This window comes from Oryx dammah, unplaced genomic scaffold (genome assembly GCF_014754425.2).
Source record: "Oryx dammah isolate SB20612 unplaced genomic scaffold, SCBI_Odam_1.1 HiC_scaffold_19, whole genome shotgun sequence".
NCBI classification, from domain to species: Eukaryota; Metazoa; Chordata; class Mammalia; order Artiodactyla; family Bovidae; genus Oryx; species Oryx dammah.
The window spans coordinates 65,964,850-65,977,959 of record NW_024070203.1 but is presented as its reverse complement, the minus strand read 5'-3'; the positions used below and the strand labels follow the sequence as shown (position 1 = coordinate 65,977,959).

The 13,110-nt window shown below is 36.0% G+C and overlaps 1 non-coding gene across 1 annotated transcript; it reads right to left on the bottom strand.

Moving 5' to 3' along the window:
* Window positions 1-8,981: 8,981 nt before the first annotated feature.
* Window positions 8,982-9,055, bottom strand: TRNAA-UGC. The gene has a single exon. It is a non-coding gene; the product is annotated as a tRNA-Ala (tRNA).
* Window positions 9,056-13,110: the final 4,055 nt, after the last annotated feature.

Below are 13,110 nucleotides of genomic sequence, written 5' to 3'. Positions count from 1 at the left end.
ATTTTGGGAACAGGGGAATAATAAGCTAATATATAAAAAAGTTGCCTGGCACACAAAAAATATTCATTGCATACAGCTATAAATGTGAATGTGAGAGAAACATGGTATACTACTTTAGAAGGACAATTTGTGTGTACATATAAAGTACAATAAAATACGCATATGAAAATAGGTACTCATATGAAAAGGTACTATTAAAGGTAGCTCAGAATGTAATTACAAATAAAAAGTATACATTTTTACATGGAAATTGGATAACTACAGTTATATCATTATCTTATTTAGTTTTAAAAAAGCTTATATTTTTGTGTGCGTATATACAGAGAAATGTATCATCAGAGAATATTTCCATAAGCATCTAGCATAATTTTAGCAGGATACTATAGTGACTCTCCAATCTTCAATCATAAAATTACAGGGAAAATATATAAGGGGCTATATCGATTTCCTAAACTCTCAGCTGAGCACTGTGTTTGGAGGAAGAGAGACTCTTATTGGCTCAGCATGGACCACATATTCAGGCCTATGTATAGAAAATGGGAAACACTCGTGGCTTGACTGAAAAGTGTAATTCTTCAAAACTGGGGGAACTATTGACAGAAAAATGGCGAAATGGTTTTGGGAAGCTAAGTGAAAAAAGATATCTACCACATTTTCTATTTTCATGAATTTCCACATATGTATGTGTACTTATGTGTCACACATTCTATCTCTCATACACACATGCACAACACACAATCACTGTTACCATGTATCTTTCTCTATTTAGTTAATAATAGATGATTGACTTTTTATATTTAATTGCAAGAGCAACCCATGTCCATTAATGCCTTTCCTTGTTAAGTTTTTCTGACTTATTTGTTAAGTTGTAAAGTTGCTCTGGAACTATTCCCTATTTGACAAAAGAGTTTGGGTTTGTATCTGATAACTGAAATGGCATTTTTTGTGTGGCAAGGAAATGGATAAATATGAAATAGATGATGGAATAATTTTTATGGATACACTTTCATGGTTCAGTTAAATCATATCTAAATGGGGCTTGTAAAAGTGATATTTAGGGCATTTTCTACCTCCAGGTTAAAATTTACAATGATATTTTGTCATAATAAGAAGATACTTTTATAATCCTTCCACATTTCTTTTTGCACAAAAGCTAATAATTGCTAGACAAAAGAAAAATAGATTGAATGGAATCAAGACTGGGGACAATAGACGATTTAGAAGCCTATTTTAGTAGTAAAAGTGTTTCAACAAGGCAGAGGAAACAGAAATAAATAAGAGAAAATAAATTCAAGGAAATTACAGACTGATTACCCCCATGTCCACATCTACTTTTTTAGATGCAAAGGGTGATGAAATGAAGGAATTCAGATTTACTCGAAGCATTAAAAGATCTTATTAGGGAGGGGAGAATTAAGTTCCCAAATCTTGACTTTGAGGTACTTGTGAAATATCTAAGTGAAAATTCCCAGTTAATTTAAGGGTCTGAGACTCAATATCCATTCCCTCACACTCATCAATCATTGTTTATTTAGCTTCCTTTTTGTGTTTGTAAGGCACTGTTATAGGTTTGAAGGTTACAGTTGAAGAGGTGAAGAGAACAGTCTCTGCTCTCATGAATCTTAGAACCTAGGATAGAAATATACAATAATCAAGGAGACAAATGAATACACAACATGATTTCAGTTATTGAGATGTAATGTGAAGAAAATAAGACAGATTTGAATCTAGACAAGATTATTTTTAGGATTATACTTAAAAAAATTTTTAATATAAATTTATTTATTTTAATTGGAGGTTAATGACTTTACAATATTGTATTGGTTTTGCCATACATCAACATGAATCAGCCACAGGTGTACACGTGTTCCCCATCCTGAACCCCCCTCCTTCCTCCCTCCCCGTACCATCCCTCTGGGTCATCCCAGTGCACCAGCCCCAAGCATCCAGTATCATGCATTGAACCTGGACTGGCGATTCATTTCTTATATGATATTATACATGTTTCAATCAGACCTCCAGTATGAGAATTAATCTTGTCACATTAGTTAAGAGAAAAGAAAATTTAAGGGCAAGTTGTCAACATTGTCAAAACCCACAGAGTATAATAATATAAAGATATAAAAATGTCCTTTGGATCTAGCTATCTGGAGGCTATTGGTGACCTAAATGAGAGTAGTGTCAGTAGGTAAAGGAACAGGTGTTAGACAGAAGAAAGAAGGCATGTTCGGCTTAAAAAAAAAAGAGGTAGCACAAGATAATTTTTAAAAGAAAACTTGGCTGTCAAGGGACAGAGAGAATAGTACTGATGCCAGGATCTAGGGATGCCAGGAAAGAAATTTGTAAATGTTTCCAATTATATTTTCTCATGAATTTACAGAGTGAATAAATTTAAGCAACTTTCATTAGAAGACAAAATTTAGTTCATTGATAAAATGACATATTGTTTTATGGGTGGGTAATAATATTATTTCTTTGCCCATTAATTTCATGGTAGAACAAGATGGACAAAAGCTGAGGTGCTCCATGGTGCATGAAGTACAGAGTTGAAATCTAGTCACTGATAGATTACATGAGAACAGCTTGGAATTAGGACTATTTTCAAAGGATTTCTAAATTTAAAGGATGGGTCTTTTTCCTTGAGCCATTGTTTTCATGATGAGAGATATTTAAAATTTTTCCTTTGAAGAATGGTGAAAATATTTACTTTTTCTGATTCAATATATCTGGAAACAAGTCTTGGTAAAGGACGTCACTCCTTTTACTAATAAGCGTGCAGACACACCTCTAAAACAAGCCAAAAATATAAGCATTATTTGGCCTAATAATTTTAGCCCCACCATATTATTCCCTTCTTGAATGTAGAAGAAATTCTTATTGTTCCAAGCAGCACTTAAAATACATTGTTAAATGATGTCAACAGCCATTATTTTTCTTATCCTTTCAGTGGTTGTTCCTTTATTTCACCAGTTAGTGATGCCATTTCTGATTTTTAAAATAAGACTTTTTAATATTTTTTTTTAAAAAAAGGTTTCATCAAGAAAACCTCTGGTGCTAAAAATTAAATGTCTCCAGGAGTGTTTTGTGTCATTAGAATATGAACTAATGATTAACTATCAGATTGGGTCTCTACCTAGAAACTGCTCAGGAGACCCAGATTTTAATTGACTGCAGCAAGTAAAACAGGGCTGTGTTTGCTATGCTAGGCAACTGTCAAGTCTCAAAGAAGTCTCTGAGCATTTTTCATAACCAATTAATATATGACACCTTAAATAACATGGACTTGCTATTCTTTATTAAAAGAAACTAGGGCAGGGTTGCTAAATGAAAAAAAAATGTTAGAAATATCTGCAGTCAGACAATTGTATTTCTGTGCAGAATTCCTGCAATTATTTTGAAAGGAAACAGAGGTGACCCTAAGATTTTCTACAAACTTCCTTCACAATTTACACCTTACTTTCCATAAGAACAATGTCAGCATTATGTGCATAGATAGTTACTGAAAATTTTCTGACATAATGATAGTTTATCTGGTGAATAACAAATAAATCTGTGTTTGCTTTTTGATCTGTCCAACCATTACTAACTTCTTTACAGACTAAACCATTTTTAATCTGTATATTAGGAGATGTTGAGCTTGCACCATAGCCTTTCCAGGGAAGCAGGCATATATAAATTACTGCTTTTTCTACTGTTTGTGTAACAGGGAGCAAAGGACATGGAAATAGCTATATTAATTTCTTACCATAAATTCAGACTCTATTCCCAACAGACTTTGTATTTTCTCTCCTCTAAAAGTTATTTGAACACTGATTGTTTCAACATTAGAACATATTCTTTATAGCCAAAAAATTATCTAATTGTTGATCGGGTATATAAACTCCCGCAAATTCTGAATATTAGAAATTCTGTAGCCTACCTATGTTACTTGTGATAAACTTGAATTGAAAGAGACATCATATGTTGGATAAAGAAAGAGGAGAAAGAACTGTTGTTATTCAGTCACTAAGTCGTGTCTGACTCTGCAACCTCATGGCCCACGTGCAGCACACCAGGCTTCCCTGTCACTGTCTCCCAGAGCTTGCTCAAACTCATGTCAATTGAGTCAGTGATGCCATTCAACCAGCTCATCCTTTGTTGCCCCCTTCTCCTCCTGCCCTCAATTTTTCCCAGAATAAGGGTCTTTTCCAATGAGTTAGCTCTTCACATCAGGTGGCCAAAGTATTGGATAAAGTATTTTGGATAAAGAAAGTATTTTGGATGAAGAAAGAGGAGGAAGAATAAATTATTTTATTTGATTTTACTGAGTCCAAGTTTGGTATTTTGCACTTGCTTCAGTTCCGTTCAGTTCAATCGCTCAGTTGTGTCCAACTCTTTGAGACCCCGTGAATTGCAGCACGCCAGGCTTCCCTGTCCATCACCAACTCCTGAAGTTCATTCAAACTCACGTCCATCGAGTCAGTGATGCCATCCAGCCATCTCATCCTCTGTCGTCCCCTTCTCGTCCTACCCCCAATCCCTCCCAGCCTCAGAGTCTATAATTACACCCAAATTCTACTGCTTCTCCAACTTTACAATATATCATTGTCCAATTCTCAAAATTTCTCAGAAAGGGGAATAAAGTGGTTATGAAATTACCAGATGGCAAAAATCAATGGAGAAAGTTAGGAGTCTTAAAGTAAAAGTGAAGAAGAGAATAAAGATTGTAATTTGGGAACTCCCCATTTTGTGAACTGTAAGGAATACATTCTGCCTTCCACTAAAATTTTATCCACAATATAGTACCAACATCTATATAGTGGGGATTGAAAGAGTTGCAAGACATTTTTATATTTTGGAACAATTAGAATAGTCAACCATAAAACAGGATTGCAAAGTCCACTTCATACAGTATTTGGAAGAAAACAATATGAATAGATTTGAGAATTAAAACTCAATAAGCATTGTCTCTCTTCCATGAAAAATATTTACTTGTAGATTTCTAGCAAGATTAAGAACATACAGAAAAATGAAGTGAGAAAAAATGGAGAAAAGCTCCTTGGAATATTTGTGGGAGAATCTTTATGAAATCTTTAATGAAAGCTTCCATTAAAATTATATGCACAATAAAGTGTCAACATCTTTATATGGGAATTAAAAGATTCACACATAACATTACTAGATTTGAGATCAATATATAAATTGTGCGAGTATGAAACTGAGTCAAATGAGATCCCATATTTGAGCCATTTGCTTGGCCTTATCTATCTTATGCTAAGATTCATCACTCCTGCCATTGATACTTTAATTCCGTTTTCTTTGACAAATACATTTAAGCACTGTAAGGGCTACATGCGTTTCTCCCTAGAGTCATCTTGAAGGTTTCACTCTATATATGATGGTGTTAGGAGGCAGAGCCTTTGAGAGGTGATTCAGTTCAGATGAGGCCATGAGCATGGAGCCCCCATCCTGGGAAGAAGAGACACCAGTGCTCTCTCTCTCCTCCATATGAGGATGTAGCAAGCAGTTTTTCGAAAGCCAAGAAGACGTTCCCCAGCAGAATCCAAGTGTGCTGGCACCCTGATGTCACACTTCCCAGCCTTTAGAACTATGAAAAAATAAATGTCTACTGTTTCAGTTATTCAGTTTATGGTATTTTGTTATGGCAACCTGAGATGACTAAGACAAGCACCTATTTTATGTCCCCCAATTTGCAAAGCACAGAAGTTTAAAAATGAGTAAGATAGATAGGATCCTTGCCCTGAAAAGTGTCACAGTATTCTTGGATACAGCTTGAGTAGTATGAAATAAATGTGGAGCTGTCAGAGTGATGCTGTCAGTTATATTTACATGCTAACTTGAAAGAAATCAATTCTATATTTATTGGAAAATATCTACATCCTGCACTAAATCTAGTGACATATTGTTGTGTCTCTCCGTGTGTGTATTAAACTGTGTCAGTCTTTCGATTTCACAGTCCAGAAGAGATGAAAACATAGAAAAAAGCTTCACTACAGTCTAGTGGTGCCTAACAAGAAAACTTATTTTCTTGACACTGACATTAATGGAGCATATTTTATCTTGGTACAGAAAGAATGCTAAAAGAACTGGCACTATCTTCAATAAAATATCCTATTACTTGAGATACTTACTGTAAATGTGGAGTCAAGTAGAGAGCTTAAGACAAAGCGAAAAAAAGAAGAAGAAGAAAAGTAAGAGACTGTGGTTCAGAAAAATGTTACTGTATATCAGAGAAACCTGTTCAATAAATAGCTAAATCTGTGAAATTAGAAATTTGATTGGCATTTAGTCTCTTCCCTCAGACTTCATATTTAGAACTAAGCTAAAATTCACTCTCTATTACTGAGAAATGTCTTCCTGTATCTTAAAGTAATCTGTATTTAGAAAAATCAGAATGTCTTATAAATTGTAAAGCAAATTAAAAGAAAGATTTTTAAAAATACAAATTTGCATACCGAGATGTGATGACAAATGATTTTGATGCTCAAAGTGTTTTTCACATTTTTCTTTTTTACCTCACTGTCTTGCATGCTATTTCTTTTACAGTATCTATATATATTCCAGAAAAACATCTATTTCTGCTTTATTGACTATGCCAAAGCTTTTGACTGTGTGGATCACAATAAACTGTAGAAAATTCTGAAAGAGATGGGAATACCAGACCACCTAGCCTGCCTCTTGAGAAATCTGTATGCAGGTCAGGAAGCAACAGTTCGAACTGGACATGGAACAACAGACTGGTTCCAAATAGGAAAAGGAGTACGTCAAGGCTGTATATTGTCACCCTGCTTATTTAACTTATATGTAGAGTACATCATGAGAAACACTGGACTGGAAGAAGCACAAGCTGGAATCAAGATTGCCGGGAGAAATATTAATAACCTCAGATATGCAGATGACACCACCATTATGGCAGAAAGTGAAGAGGAACTCAAAAGCCTCTTGATGAAAGTGAAAGAGGAGAGTGAAAAAGTTGGCTTAAAGTTCAACATTCAGAAAACAAAGATCATGGCATCCGGTCCCATCACTTCATGGGAAATAGATGGGGAAACAGTAGAAACAGTGTCAGACTTTATTTTTTTTGGCTCCAAAATCACTGCAGATGGTGACTGAAGCCATGAAATTAAAAGACACTTACTCCTTGGAAGAAAAGTTATGAGCAACCTAGATAGTATATTCAAAAGCAGAGACATTACTTTGCCGACTAAGGCCCGTCTAGTCAAGGCTATGGTTTTTCCAGTAGTCATGTATGGATGTGAGAGTTGGACTGTGAAGAAGGCTGAGCACTGAAGAATTGATGCTTTTGAACTGTGGTGTTGGAGAAGACTCTTGAGAGTCCCTTGGACTGCAAGGAGATCCAACCAGTCTATGTGGAAGGAGATCAGCCCTGGGATTTCTTTGGAAGGAATGATGCTAAAGCTGAGGTACTTTGGCTACCTCATGAGAAGAGTTGACTCATTGGAAAAGACTCTGATGCTGGGAAGGATTGGGGGCAGGAGGAGAAGGGGACGACCGAGGATGAGATGGCTGGATGGCATCACGGACTCAATGGACATGAGTCTGAGTGAACTCTGGGAGATGGTGATGGACAGGGAGGCCTGGTGTGCTGCGATTCATGGGGTCCCAAAGAGTCGGACACTACTGAGCAACTGAACTGAACTAAACTGATATATCAGTTTTGTGTCAATATCTTTCTAATTATCACTTATCTTCAATGCAGGAAACTTTACTGTGGGGTGGAGTTGGGGTAGCAAGTCTCCAGATTATTTTGGTTGGCTCAAATTCCTCTCACATAACTTGTATTACCTTCCCATGGGCACATTCTCACACCCACACCCAAATTCCAACCCCGCTCCAATACTCCTGCCAAATTTTTGAACTCTGATAAGGCTATCAGCAGCTTTCTCTACAGAAGCATTGCAGGCCAGAAGGGAGTGGCAAGATATATTCAAATTCTGAAAGGGAACAATCTGCACCCTAGGATACTCTACCCAACAAGATTATCATTTAAAATAAAGAATTTCTCAGACAAGCAAAAACTAATACAGCAATACTAAGCCTAATCTAAAAGAAATATTGAAAAGATTTCTCTAAATAGAAAATAAGCAAGAATCTATAGGGAAGAGAAAATCAATTGTCCAATCTATTGGACAATACAATTGGAAAGTAGATCACTTAAATAACACAGATTAAAAAAAAAATTCGGTGAAAGTGATGATAACCACATGTGTGTATGCTCTCCTGTCTGACTCTTTGCAACCCTATGGACTGCAGCCTGCTATGCTCTTCTGTCCATGAGATTCTTCAAGCAAGAATACTGGAGTGGGTTGTCATGCCCTCTTCCAGAGGATCTTCCCCACCCAGGATCAAACCCTTGTCTCTTAATTCACCTGCATTTGCAGCTGAGTTCTTTACCACTAGTGCCACCTGGAAAGCCCTGGATATTCCTTACACCTAGTAAATTTATGAGACTGATGGAGGAAAATTCACTACATCTCTGCGTTTTTTTACTGACATAGCCATTGTTTTTTGGTGACGCTCCAAAATGGTACCACTGATTTGTTTTAGTTTTTGATTCTTAGGTAAAGTATTAAAAATACTTAGGTAGGGTATTAAAATCCCCTTTACTACTTCCTCCCCTAATTTACTTGCTGTTCCCTCCTATGATTGGTATTGCTTATTCTACCTCCTAGCAAGAGGAGAAGCATATTTTTTTTTCAGAAGTAGGGGAAGGAAAAATTAGGGTCTCCAGCAGAGGGGTTGACATTTCTAGAGAAGCAATTCTTCAGTTTTCTACATACCTCTTTCCTTCCTAGGCTATTGCATAAACTTCTTTTATAGAGAAGGCCTGGAAAGTGAAGTCACTCAGTTGTGTCTGACTCTTTGTGACTCCATGGACTGTAGCCCATCAGGCTCCTCAGTCCATGGAATTCTCCAGGCAAGAGTACTGAAGTGGGTTGCCATTTCCTACTCCAGGGGATCTTCCCAACCCAGGGATCGAACCTGGGTCTCCTGCATTGCAAGGCAGATGCTTTACCGTCTGAGCCATAGGGAATGCCTGGGGTTAGGGTCAAAAAGAATGGTTAATGAATAACTGTTCCTATATCTTCAAACGTTCTATGACAGTCAAGATACTTGGTTAGGCCTCTGTAATCAGAGGATCTCTAGGGTAGAGTCTAAAATGAATCTATATATTCATACACTTATGCATTGTGTATATGAAAAAGTACAACTTGAATAAAGAAAGTTCAACATGATTATAGAAACTCTAGTTTCCCAGAAAAAAATTTATTTCAGTTGCCCATGAATGGTAAAGATTTTATAGTTTTATATTTAGTACCTTCAGAGTATGCAGATATTAAAAAAGAACAAAAACTTCCAAGTAGAAAATATATTTTACTTAGTCCTTAAAAATTAAAGGGAATAAAAATCATACAATGTCTGCTCCAAGATGACAATAGAATTAAACTAGAAACCAATACAGGAAGAAAACTGTAAAACTCTCAAATACATGGATATTAAATGACACATTTCTAAAAAAAATCACATAAGTCAAAGAATATGTGAAATTTAAAAATATTCTGAACTAAATGAAAATGAAAGCACAATTTATCAAAATTTGCAACAAAAGTAAAAGAGGAAAATTTATAGCATTGACTGCATATATTAGAAAAGAAGAAAGGAGGAGAAGGGGACGACAGAGGATGATGGCTGGAGGGCATCACTGACTCGATGCACATGAGTTTGGGTGAACTCCGGGAGTTGGTGATAGACAGGAAGGCCTGGTGTGCTACGATTCATGGGGTTGCAAAGAGTCGGACATGACTGAGCTACTGAGCAACTGAACCAACTCTTTGCATAAAATCAATAACCTAAATTTCCATCTTAAAATACTAGAAAAAGAACAATTAAATCAGAATAAAGAGAAGAAAATAAATAATAACAATTATAATAGCAATAAAATTGAAAATAGGAATCAACAGAATCAATAAAATCAAAAGAAACTTCTTTGAAAAGATCAATAAAATCAATAAATAGCTAGCTGGACTAACTACAGAATCAAGACAGGACACAAATTATTTACATTAAAAATAAAAGTGGGTAGTATACTCATTTTCACTATATTGATTCTTCTGATCCATGAACATGGTATATTTCTCCATCTATTAGTGTCCTCTTTGATTTCTTTCATCAGTGTTTTATAGTTTTCTATATATAGGTCTTTAGTTTCTTTAGGTAGATATATTCCTAAGTATTTTATTCTTTTTGTTACAATGGTCAATGGAATTGTTTCCTTAATTTCTTTTTCTACCTCCTCATTATTAGTGTATAGGAATGCAAGGGATTTCTGTGTGTTGATTTTATATCCTGCAACTTTACTATATTCATTAATTAACTCTAGTAATTTACTGGTAGAGTCTTTAGGGTTTTCTATGTAGAGGATCATGTCATCTGCAAACAGTGAGAATTTTACTTCTTCTTTTCCAATTTGGATTCCTTTTATTTCTTTTTCTGCTCTGATTGCTGTGGCTAAAACTTCCAGAACTATGTTGAATAGTAGTGGTGAAAGTGGGCACCCTTGTCTTGTTCCTGACTTTAGGGGAAATGCTTTCAATTTTTCACCATTGAGGATAATGTTTGCTGTGGGTTTGTCATATGTAGCTTTTATTATGTTGAGGTATGTTCCTTCTATTCCTGCTTTCTGGAGAGTTTTTATCATAAATGGATGTTGAATCTTGTCAAAGGCCTTCTCTGCATCTATTGAGATAATCATATGGCTTTTATTTTTCAATTTGTTAATGTGGTGAATTACATTGATTGATTTGCGGATGTTGAAGAATCCTTGCATCCCTGGGATAAAGCCCACTTGGTCATGGTGTATGATCTTTTTAATGTGTTGTTGGATTCTGATTGCTAGAATTTTGTTGAGGATTTTTGCATCTATGTTCATCAGTGATATTGGCCTGTAGTTTTCTTTTTTGGTAGTATCTTTGTCAGGTTTTGGTATTAGGGTGATGGTGGCCTCATAGAATGAGTTTGGAAGTTTCCCTTCCTCTGCAATTTTCTGGAAGAGTTTGAGTAGGATAGGTGTTAACTCTTCTCGAAATTTTTGGTAGAATTCAGCTGTGAAGCCGTCTGGACCTGGGCTTTTGTTTACTGGAAGATGAAAATGAGTATACTACCCAAAGCAATTTACAAATTCAATGCAATCCCTATCAAGCTACCAGTGATATTTTTCACAGAACTAGAACAAATAATCTCAAGATTTGTATGGAAATACAAAAAACCTCGAATAGCCAAAGCAATCTTGAGAAAGAAGAATGGAACTGGAGGAATCAACTTGCCTGACTTCAGGCTCTACTACAAAGCCACAATCATCAAGACAGTATGGTACTGGCACAAAGACAGAAATATAGATCAATGGAACAAAATAGAAAGCCCAGAGATAAATCCACACACATATGGACACCTTATCTTTGACAAAGGAGGCAAGAATACACAATGGAGTAAAGACAATCTCTTTAACAAGTGGTGCTGGGAAAACTGGTCAACCACTTGTAAAAGAATGAAACTAGATCACGTTCTAACACCGCACACAAAGATAAACTCAAAATGGATTAAAGATCTAAATGTAAGATCAGAAACTATAAAACTCCTAGAAGAGAACATAGGTAAAACACTCTCCAACATAAACCACAGCAGGATCCTCTATGATTCACCTCCCAGAATTCTGGAAATAAAAGCAAAAATAAACAAATGGGACCTAATTAAAATTAAAAGCTTCTGCACAACAAAGGAAAATATAAGCAAAGTGAAAAGACAGCCTTCCAAATGGGAGAAAATAATAGCAACTGAAGCAACTGACAAACAACTAATCTCAAAAATATACAAGCAACTCCTGCAGCTCAATTCCAGAAAAATAAACGACCCAATCAAAAAATGGGCCAAAGAACTAAATAAGACATTTCTCCAAAGAAGACATATGGATGGCTAACAAACACCTGAAAAGATGCTCAACATCACTCATTATTAGAGAAATGCAAATCAAAACCACAATGAGGTACCACTTCACACCAGTCAGAATGTCTGCGATCCAAAAATCTGCAAGCAATAAATGCTGGAGAGGGTGTGGAGAGAAGGGAACCCTCCTACACTGTTGGTGGGAATGCAAACTAGTACAGCCACTATGGAGAACAGTGTGGAGATTCCTTAAAAAATTGCAAATAGAACTTCCTTATGACCCAGCAATCCCACTGCTGGGCATACACACGGAGGAAACCAGAATTGAAAGAGACACATGTACCCCAATGTTCATCGCAGCACTGTTTATAATAGCCAGGACATGGAAACAACCTAGATGTCCATCAGCAGATGAATGGATAAGAAAGCTGTGGTACATATACACAAGGGAGTATTACTCAGCCGTTAAAAAGAATACATTTGAATCAGTTCTGATGAGATGGATGAAACTGGAGCCGATTATACAGAGTGAAGTAAGCCAGAAAGAAAAACACCAATACAGTATACTAACACATATATATGGAATTTAGAAAGATGGCAATGATGACCCTGTATGCAGGACAGCAAAAAAGACACAGATGTGTATAGCGGACATTTGGACTCAGAGGGAGAGGGAGAGGGTGAGATGATTTGGGAGAATGGCATTGAAACATGTATAATATCATGTAAGAATTGAATTGCCAGTCTATGTCCGATGCAGGATACGGCACGCTTGGGGCTAGTACATAGGGATGACCCAGAGAGATGTTGTGGGGAGGGGGGTGGGAGGGGGGGTTCAGGTTTGGGAACTCATGTACACCCGTGGTGGATTCATGTCAATGTATGGCAAAACCAATACAGAATTGTAAAGTAAAAAAAAAAAAAAAAAAAAAAGAAAAAAAGAAATCATCTAAAAAAAAAAAAAGAAAGAAAAAGAAAAGGGGGTCATCACTACAGATCCCATAGAAATTAAAATAATAAAAAAGAAATAAAATGAATATCTCTATGCACACAAATTTGATAACCTAATGAAATGGATCAATTGTTTGAAAGACACAGTCTGCCAGAACTCACAGAAGAGACAGATAATCTGAATAGGCTTATCTGTTT